The sequence below is a fragment of the Sminthopsis crassicaudata genome, chromosome 1 (assembly GCF_048593235.1).
Source record: "Sminthopsis crassicaudata isolate SCR6 chromosome 1, ASM4859323v1, whole genome shotgun sequence".
NCBI classification, from domain to species: Eukaryota; Metazoa; Chordata; class Mammalia; order Dasyuromorphia; family Dasyuridae; genus Sminthopsis; species Sminthopsis crassicaudata.
The window spans coordinates 535,334,730-535,345,018 of record NC_133617.1 but is presented as its reverse complement, the minus strand read 5'-3'; the positions used below and the strand labels follow the sequence as shown (position 1 = coordinate 535,345,018).

Here is a 10,289-nt window from a genome sequence, read left to right as displayed (position 1 = left end):
CAAATTTTGGGATAAGAATTCATTATTTGACAAAAACTGCTGGGAAAACTGGAAATTAGTATGGCAGAAACTAGGCATGGACCCACATTTAACACCACATACTAAGATTAGATCAAAATGGGTCCAAGATTTAGGCATAAAGAACAAAATCATAAATAAATTGGAGGAACATGGGATGCTTTACCTCTCAGACTTGTGGAGGAGGAAGGAGTTTGTGTCCAAGGGAGAACTAGAGACCATTATTGATCACAAAATAGAATATTTTGATTACACCAAATTAAAAAGTTTCTGCACAAACAAAAATAATGCAAACAAGATTAGAAGGGAAGTAACAAATTGGGAAAAAATTTTTACAGTTAAAGGTTCTGATAAAGGCCTCATCTCCAAAATATACAGAGAATTGACTTTAATTTATAAGAAATCAAGCCATTCTCCAATTAATAAATGGTCAAAGGATATGAACAGACAATTTTCAGATGATGAAATTAAAACTATTTCCACTCATATGAAAGAGTGTTCCAAATCACTATTGATCAGAGAAATGCAAATTAAGACAACTCTGAGGTATCATTACACACCTGTCAGATTGGCTAAGATGACAGGAACAAATAACGATGAATGTTGGAGGGGCTGTGGGAAAACTGGGACACTGATGCTTTGTTGGTGGAGTTGTGAAAGAATCCAACCATTCTGGAGAGCATTCTGGAATTATGCCCAAAAAGTTATCAAAATGTGCATACCCTTTGACCTAGTCATACTACTACTGGGCTTATATCCCAAGGAACTACTAAAGAAGGGAAAGGGTCCTGTATGTGCCAAAATGTTTGTGGCAGCCCTTTTCATAGTGGCTAGAAGCTGGAAGATGAATGGATGTCCATCAATTGGAGAATGGTTGGGTAAACTATGGTATATGAATGTTATGGAATATTATTGTTCTATAAGAAATGACCAACAGGAGAAATACAGAGAGGCTTGGAGAGACTTACATCAACTGATGCTGAGTGAAACGAGCAGAACCAGAAGATCATTATACACTTCAACAATGATACTGTACGAGGATGTATGCTGATGGAAGTGGATTTCTTCAACATAGAGAAGAACTAATCCAATTCCAATTGATTAAGGATGGACAGAACCAGCTACATCCAGAAAAGGAACACTGGGAAATGAATGTAAACTGTTATTTTTACCTTCTGAATCCAATTCTTCCTGTGCAACAAAAAATTCGGTTCTACACACATATATTGTATCTAAATTATACTGTAATATATTTAACATATATAAGACTGCTTGCCATCTGGGGGAGGGGGTTGGGGGAGGAAGGGAAAAAATCTGAATAGAAGTAAGTGCAAGGGATAATGTTGTAAAAAAAATTACCCATGCATATGTACTGTCAAAAAATGTTATAATTATAAAAAAAAAAAATAAAAAAAAAATAAAATAAAGATGGTTGGAGGGATAAAAAAAAAAAAATAAAGATTATCTTAAAGGCCAAAAAAAAAAAAAAAAACCACATCCAGTGATAGTGTATAAGATAAAAAAAAAAAAAAAAAAAAGAATAACCATCTTCTTCCATGGAAAAAGATGCTAAACTTAGCTGGGTAGTTTATTCTTGGTTGCAATCCTTGATCTTTGTTCCAGGCCCTTCTATCTTTTAATGTGGAGCCAGCCAGATCTTGTGTGACCCTTATTGTGGCACCTTGGTATTTAAATTTTTTTTCTAGCTGCTTGCAAGATTTTCTCCTTTGTGTGGTAATTCTGCAGCTTAGCCACAATATTGAGTGGTGTTCTTTTTTTAGAGTCTATTTCAGAAGGAGTTCGATAATTCTTTCCACATCTACTTTCCCTTCTGTTTCTATTATCTCTGGACAGTTCTCTTTGATGATTTCATGTAAAATAGAATATAGGCTCTTTTTTTGGTCATAGTTTTTAGGAAGTCTAATGATCCTTAGATTATCTCTCCTAGATCTATTTTCCAGGTCTATAGATTTTCCCAGTAAGTATTTGACGTTATTCTCCAGCTTTTCATTTTTTGTTTTGTTTTGTTTGACTGATTCTTGGGTTCTCAATGAATCATTCATTTCTATTTGTTCCATCCTGAATTTTAAGGAGTTATTTTCTTCATTCACAGTTTTTAGTTCTTTTTGTAAATGCCCAATTTTGTTTTTAAATGAATTATTTTGCCCTATTGAATTGTTTTCCATTTCCCTAATTTTTTTTAGAGAATTATTTTCTTTTTCCAATTCAGAAATCCTATTTTCTTGAGACTTTTTTGTCTTTTCCAATTCAGAAATCCTACTTTCCTGTGATTTTTTAACCTTTTCTAATTCACAAATTTTGTTTCCCTTCATCTCCTGTGAATTCTTTATTTTTTCCAACTCCAATTTTTAGCTTCCCTTTCCTTTCCCCATTTTTCTTCAAAATCTCTTAATTTTTTAATAATCTCTTCTAGGAGAGAGTTATGTGATTCGGGGCAGGTATCGTTCCCCTTTAGGCTGTTATCTGCTGGCTCTCTGCTGTTAACTTCCTCAGGGTTGGATACCCACTCTTTCTCTGTGTAGAAGGAATCAATCGTTTTTCTTGGCTTTTTACTCATATTTAATAAATCTTTTGGGGTCTGTCCCTGGGGTAGGAAATTATTTATTTATTTCTTTATCAACTTCCTCCCAGACCAGATGGATGCAGTGGCTCCCTGGACTGAGCTAAGAGAGAGCTCTGGGAGAGAGTTTCCCCCCCCCCCCCTGGAAGTGCCTCAGAGGTGATTAGCACTGCAGTGCTTTGAGGGCACTGTGTGTCCTAGGGACTTTCCTGAGGTTTAAGACTGAACAGTAAAGGCAACACAAAGCCCAGCCTATGCGTCCCGGTGGGGAGTGGATGTCAGCAGCAGATGAAGTGAAAAGCCCCTGCGCTCAAACTGGAAGTGTCTGCCAGAAACCGCAGTCCCTATTTCAAAGGTCTATCATTCCTAACTTTTATTTACCTCCTTAACTTCTTTCTCATTTATTTTGTGGTTCTATTTATATAGTTCTGAGAGAACAAGGTTGAGATGCCCCACTAGCATTGTTTTCTGTCTAATTCTTCTTACAGCTCTCTTAACTTCTCTAGGAACTTTGATCTTATAGCACATGGGACATATATCTTTAGTATTGATATTACTTCATTATCTATGGCAGACTTTAGAAAGATATATTTTTCCTTTTTTATCTATTTTAATTAGGTCTATTTTTACTTTTGCTTGATCTGAGATCAGGATTGCTAACCCTCCTTTTTTGACTTCAGCTAAAGTATAATAGATTCTGCTCCAACTTTTTACTTTTTCTCTGAATGTATCACTCTGCTTTAAATGTGTTTCTTGTAAACAACAAATTGTAGGATTCTGGCTCTTAATCTATTCTGCTACATACTTCCATTTTATGTAACAGTTCATCCCTTCCACATTTGCAGATAAAATTACTAACTCTGTATTTCCTGCCATCTTGTTTTCCCAAGTTATACTTTTCTCTTTCCTTTCCCCCTTTTCCTCATCCCCAGTATTTTACTTCTGACAACTCTCTCCCTCAAACAGCCCTCCCTTGTAGCAATCCTTCCCCCTTTCTTATACCTTTTCCTACTCCTGTTTTCCCTTCCACTAGACTCCCCCTTTCCTTTCCCTTTTCCCCTTTCCACTCCCACTTCCCTCTAAAGTGAGAAAAGTTTCTCTGTAAAACCAAATATGTCTAATATCTTCTCTTTGAGGCATATCTGATGAGAGTAAGATTCAGACAATGCTTATCCCCCTTCCTTCTTTTCCTTAATTGTAATACATCTTTTTTGCCTCTTCATGAGATGTAATTTACCCCATTTAACTCCATTTTCCTCTTCTTCCAGTAGAATCATCTTCTCTAACTGTTTTTTTAATAACATCAAAAAAAAAAAAATCAAATTATACCTGCACCCTTTAAGTATACCAATAACAGAGAAACAGTTCTCAAGACTTAAACATGTCATTTTCCCATTTAGGAATATAAGCTTTTTGACTTTTAAGAGAAAGTTATTTGTTCTTTCCTTTTTACTTTTTGATGCTTCTTCTGTGTTCTGTATTCGTGGATCAAATTTTCTATTCAGATCTGGTCTTTTCATCAGAAATAAATGAAGTTAACCTGTTTCTTGAATGTCCATCTTTTTACCTGAAAGATGATACTCAGTTTTGGATTCTTGGCTGCAATCCAAGTTCCTTTGCCTTTTAGAATATCAGATTCCATGCCCTTCCATCCTTTAAAGTGGAAGCTGCTAGGTCCTGGATAATCTTGATTGTGGCTCCTTGATATTTGAATTATTTCCTTCTGGTTGCTTGCAATATTTCTCCTTCATTTGATAATTTTGAAATTTATCTTTGAGTTCCTTGGAGTTTTCATTTTGTGGTCTCTTTCAGGAGGTGAATGGTAATTTATTTTTTAATTTTTTTATTATAACTTTTTATTTATAAGACATATGCATGAGTAATTTTTCAGCACTGACAACTACAAAACCTTTTGTTCCAATTTTTCCCCTCCTTCCCCACACCTCCTCCCTCAGATGGCAGGTAGATCAATATATGTTAAATATGTTAAAGTATATGTTAAATACAATATATATATATATATATATATATATATATATATATATATATATATATATATATATATATATGTATGTATATATATACACATATATATGTATATATACATATATACAGTTATTTTGCTGCACAAGAAGAATCAGCCTTTGAAATAATGTACAATTAACCTGTGAAGGAAATAAAAATGCAGGCAGACAAAAATAGAGGGATTAGGAATTCTTTGTAATGGTTCACACTTATTTCCCAGCTTTTGCTAGGTGTAGCTGGTTCAATTCATTACTACACTATTGGAATTGATTTGGTTCATCTCATTGTTGGAGAAAGCCATGTCCATCAGAATTCCTCATCATATAGTATTGTTGTTGAACATATAGTATTGTTGATCCTATATAATGATCTCCTGATTCTGCTCATTTCACTCAGCATCAGTCCATGTAAGTCTCTCCAGGCCTTTCTGAAATCATCCTGCTGGTCATTTCTTACAGAACAATAATATTCCATAACATTCATATACCACAATTTATTCAGCCATTCTCCAATTGATGGGCATCCACTTAGTTTCCAGTTTCTAACCATTACAAAAAGGGCTGCCATAAACATTTTTGCATATACTAGTCCATTTCCATTTTTAATGGATATAATCTTTGGGATATTAGCCCAGTAGTAACACTTCTGGATCAAAGGGTATGCACAGTTTGATATAGTTTTTGAGTATAGTTTCAAATTGCTCTCTAGAAGGGTTGGATCCATTCACAACTCCACCAACAATGCATCAGTGTCCCAGTTTTCCCACATCTCCTCCAACATTCCTGTCCATAACCTTTCCTGTCATCTTAGCCAATATGACAGGTGTATAGTGGTATCTCAGAGTTGTCTTAATTTGCATTTCTCTGATCAATAGTGATTTGGAGCACCCTTTCATATGAGTGTAAATAGTTTCAATTTCATCATTTGAAAATTGTCTATGCATATCCTTTGATTATTTATCAATTGGAGAATGGCTTGATTTTTTATAGAGTCAATTCTCTATCTATTTTGGAAATGAGGCCTTTATCAGAACCTTTAACTGTAAAAATGTTTTCCCAGTTTATTGCTTCCCTTCTAATCTTGTCTGTATTAGTTTTGTTTGTACAAAATCTTTTAATTTGATATAATTAAAATTTTCTATTTTGTGATCAATAATAATCTCTAGTTCTTTTGTGGTCATAAATTCCTTCCTTCTTCACAAATCTTAGAGTAAACTATCCTATGTTCTTCTAATTTATTTATAATCTCATTCTTCATGCTTAAATCATGTACCCATTTTGATCTCATCTTGGTGTATGGTGTGGTTAGTGCTTAGTTTCTGACATACTAATTTCCAATTTTCCCAGCAGCTTTTGTCAAATAGTCAATTCTTATCCCAGAAGTCAGGGTCTTTGGGCTTGTCAGTTTCACTGATACGTGAAGTCTCATTGAATCAATCACTTCTATTTGTTGAATTCTAATTTTTATTGAATTATTTTCTTCTGTTAATTTTTTAAATCTCCTTTTAAATTTGGCCAATTGAACTTTTAAATGAGGTATTCTGTTCACTACATTTTTTTTTTCCATTTCACTAATTCTGTTTTTCAATGAATTGGTTTATTTTTCCTTTCTATTTGGGTAAGGAGTTATATGATTTTTCCATTTCATCAAATCTATTTTTAGAAAGTTTTCTTCAGATAATTTCTGTCTTGTTTTTGGGTTTTTTTTCCAAACTCTCATGCAAAGATCTCATTTCTTTTCCCCATTTTTCTTCTAACTTTCTTTTCAGATCCTTATTGAATTCTTCCAAGAGAACTTTGTGAAATGGAGACCAACTCATATTACCCTTTGGGGTTTCATCTAGATATGATTTGCCTTTAGGATCCTCAGTGTTTGAGGTCTGTTCTTTTTTCCCCATAAAAGCTCTCAATGATCAGAATTTATTTTTGCTTTTTTGCTCATTTTTAAAGCTTGAGATTTGCTCTTACTGAAAAGGGGCTACAGTCACTTTAGTTTGCTTTGGGACCAGTGCTGCTGATTGACTTCTGGTACTATTTAGGCACAGCCAGGTTTTTCTGGGATTCAGAAGTTCACTATTTCTGTTTTTACTTGATTTGGGTGTCCCACAGATGGTTTGTAATTAGTATTGAATGGCCTAAGAGCCTCACCATAGATTTCCTGATGTGTGGACTTTGCAATTCTCTGGTTCCCTGCAACTCATTTGGCTCAGCAGCCTCTTCCCCTGCCTGATTGAAACTGACCTTTTCTGAAGTTCTTCCAAAGTATCTTCTTCTGGAAATTTGTCATTCTCCAAATATTTGTGCATTCTCCAGAATTCACAAATGCAAACTCCAGAAGCTTTATCTGGTATTGATCTGAAGGATCAATACCTCAAATAAGGGATTTTCGTATTTGGAGGATCTCAAATAAATATGTCTACTCTCTACCATTTTGGCTCCACCTATATTTTTATTTTAAGTTGGAAAATTGTTTCAGTCTTTCTTTTGTAGATTCTGTTCAGTGACTTAATTTAAAAATTTTTCTAAGGCATACTGTGAAGAGCTTAAGCAACTCTGACTTCTCTCTTCCATGTTGGTTCTATCTCCTAATACTCATATACACACAGACACACGGATGTACACAGACACACACACACACACACACACATACACACACACACATTTTTTATATTTCCATTTACTTTTCCATTAGGTGAGTAGGCTCTATATCATTTTTTCCATAACTATTGAACAACAGTATCATTTTATTGTCTTTGATGTTTTAAGTAAAATATAGTTATCTTTTTTTTTTCCCTTGGTGTTTTAAATTCTTATTGTTACCTTGTATTGATTTTTTAAAGTACCTGACAAATAATAAATTATGTCCAAATATGTTATTTTTATTCTAATAGGTAATTTCTTAAAAACTACAATAATAATAACAAATAATAATAAACTAGAAAGTTATGGACAATACAATATTTTATTTTATTTTCCTCAGTGTAAGATTGTAAAATAGACATCACCTTTAGAAGATGGATTGGTGGGGAGACGGCGGGAGCATATTCAGTATGGCGGCGGGGCCCATCTCTGAACGGAATCAGGATGCCACGGTGTACTTGGGGGGCCTGGACAAGAAGGTCAGCGAGCCGCTGCTCTGGGAGCTCTTCCTGCAGGCGGGGCCCATTGTCAACACTCTCATGCCCAAGGACCGAGTCACGGGGCAGCACCAAGGCTATGGGTTTGTGGAGTTCCTGAGCGAGGAGGATGTGGACTACACCATTAAGATTATGAACATGATCAAACTGTATGGGAAGCCAATACGCATAAACAAAGCCTCGGAGCACAAGAAGAACCTGGACGTGGGGGCCAACATTTTCATCGGAAACCTCGACCCCGAGATCGATGAGAAACTGCTTTATGACACCTTCAGCGCCTTCGGGGTGATTTTGCAGACCCCCAAGATCATGCAGGACCCAGACATGGGCAACTCCAAGGGTTACGCCTTCATCAACTTCGCTTCCTTCAATGCCTCCGACGCGGCCATCGAGGCCATGAATGGGCAGTACCTGTGCAACTGGCCCATCACCGTCTCCTACGCCTTCAAGAAGGACTCTAAGGGCGAGCACCACGGCTCCTTGGCCGAGCGCCTTCTGGCCGCGTAGAACCCGCTGTCCCAGGCCGACTGGCCCCATCAACTGTATGCTGATGCCCCGCCCCCGCCCTCTTCCCCCAACCCTGTGGTGTCTTCCCGGCTCATTCCCGCCTCCGGTGCCACCTCCTGGAGCCCTCCCTCCAGGAATACCCCCAGCCATGCCGCCCCCTCCCATGCCTCCCAGGGCTGGAGCCCACGGCTCTCCATCAGCAGGAACCCCCGGGGGCTGGACATCCTGAACATGGACACTCCCATCCCCATCCGTTCCCACCAGGCGGGATGCCTCATCCCGGTAGTCTCAGATACAGCTAGCCTACCATGGTCCTCATGGCTTGGGTCACCCCCATGCAGGGCCCCCAGGCTCAGGGGGACAGCCTCCTCCATGACCTCCCCCAGGAATGCCTCATCCTGGCCCCCCGCCTATGGGAATGCCACCCCGAGGACCTCCTTTTGGATCTCCTATGGGTCATCCAGGCCCCATGCCTCCCCATGGTATGCGAGGACTTCCTCCGTTAATGTCCCCCCCACGGATACAGTGGTCCCCCTCGACCTCCACCTTATGAATACCAAAGAGGACCCCTTCCGCCACCCCGACCCTCCTCCCATCCCCCAGTACCCCCTCGTAGTCCCCTTCGGGGTCCTTTTCCTTAATAGAGCCAAATTTCCCTACAACCTATTGCACTCCTCTGAGACTCTCCCTATCTTTTGGGCCAATCAGAGGAACTGTTGCCCCTTGGGCCTGAAGCACCCCTTTCTTCCTCAGATTTGTCCTTTGTTCCAGTGTGATTTTTTTTCCCCCACTGGATTTTTTTCTGTTGGGCTACACTTCTTCCCCAGATATTGACAGTGAATAAAGCTGGATCCCTTGTTAAAAAAAAAAAAAAATGGATTGGTGGACACACCTCTCAGATTGATTAAGATGACAGGAAAAGATAATGATAAATATTGAAGAAGATGTGGGAGAACTGTGAAAACACTAATACATTGTTGGTAAAGTTGTGAATTGATCAAACCATTCTGGAGATCAATTTGGAACCATGCAGAAAGGTCTATCAAACTGTGCATATCCTTTGATCCAGCAATGTCTCCAGTACGTCTATACCCCAAAGAGATCATAAAAAAGGGCAAAGTACCCACATATGCAAAAATGTTTATAGCAGCCCTTTTTTGTAGTGATAAAGAACTCAGTTTCTACTGAGTGGATGCCCATCAATTGGAGAATGGTTGAATGTGTTATGGTACATGAATGTTATGGAAGATTATTTTTCTGTAAGAAATGATCAGCAGGCTGACTTCAGAAAGTCCTAGAGAGGCTTACATGAATTGATGCTAAGTAAAATGAGCAGAACCAAGAGTACATTGTACAGAGCAACAACAAAATTACGTGATGATCAACTCTGATGGATGTGGCTCTTATTAAAAGTAAGCTGGCTCAGACCAATTCTAATAGAGTTGTAAAGGAGAGAACCATCTGCATCCAAAAAAAAAAAAAAAACTGTGGTGACTGAATGTGGATCACAACAGTATTTTCACCTTTTTTCTGTTGTTTGCTTTTTTTCTCACTTTTTTTCCTATTATGATCAGATTTTCCTTGTACAGCATGATAAATGTGGAAATATAGAATAATTGCATATATTTGATATATATATTGGATTTCATACTGTCTAGGGAAGGAATATAAGGGAAGGGAGGGAGAAAAATTTAGAACACAAGATTTTGCAAAGGTGATTGTTGAAAACTATCTTTGCATGTATTTTAAAATTAAAGAGCTATTATTAAAAAATAAATTAGTGAAATAGTCAAAAGAACATGGACTCTAAGCCAATTTTAGAAGAAACATAATAGATCCAGATATAAGGAAAAAAAAGTATCTGCCTCAGGGCAAAATTATGCAGTTCTTGAGGACAGGAACTGTTTTTTGTCTCTTTTTTTTGTATTTTTAGTGTTAAGCACCCTGGTTGGCACATAGTAGATGCTTAATTAAAGTATATTGACTGACTCATGGGAAGATGTTTAAACATTATATCCTACT

At 37.4% G+C, this 10,289-nt stretch overlaps 1 pseudogene; it reads left to right on the top strand.

Moving 5' to 3' along the window:
* Positions 1–7,632: 7,632 nt before the first annotated feature.
* LOC141555250 (splicing factor 3B subunit 4 pseudogene) lies at positions 7,633–8,910 on the top strand (annotated as a pseudogene).
* Positions 8,911–10,289: the final 1,379 nt, after the last annotated feature.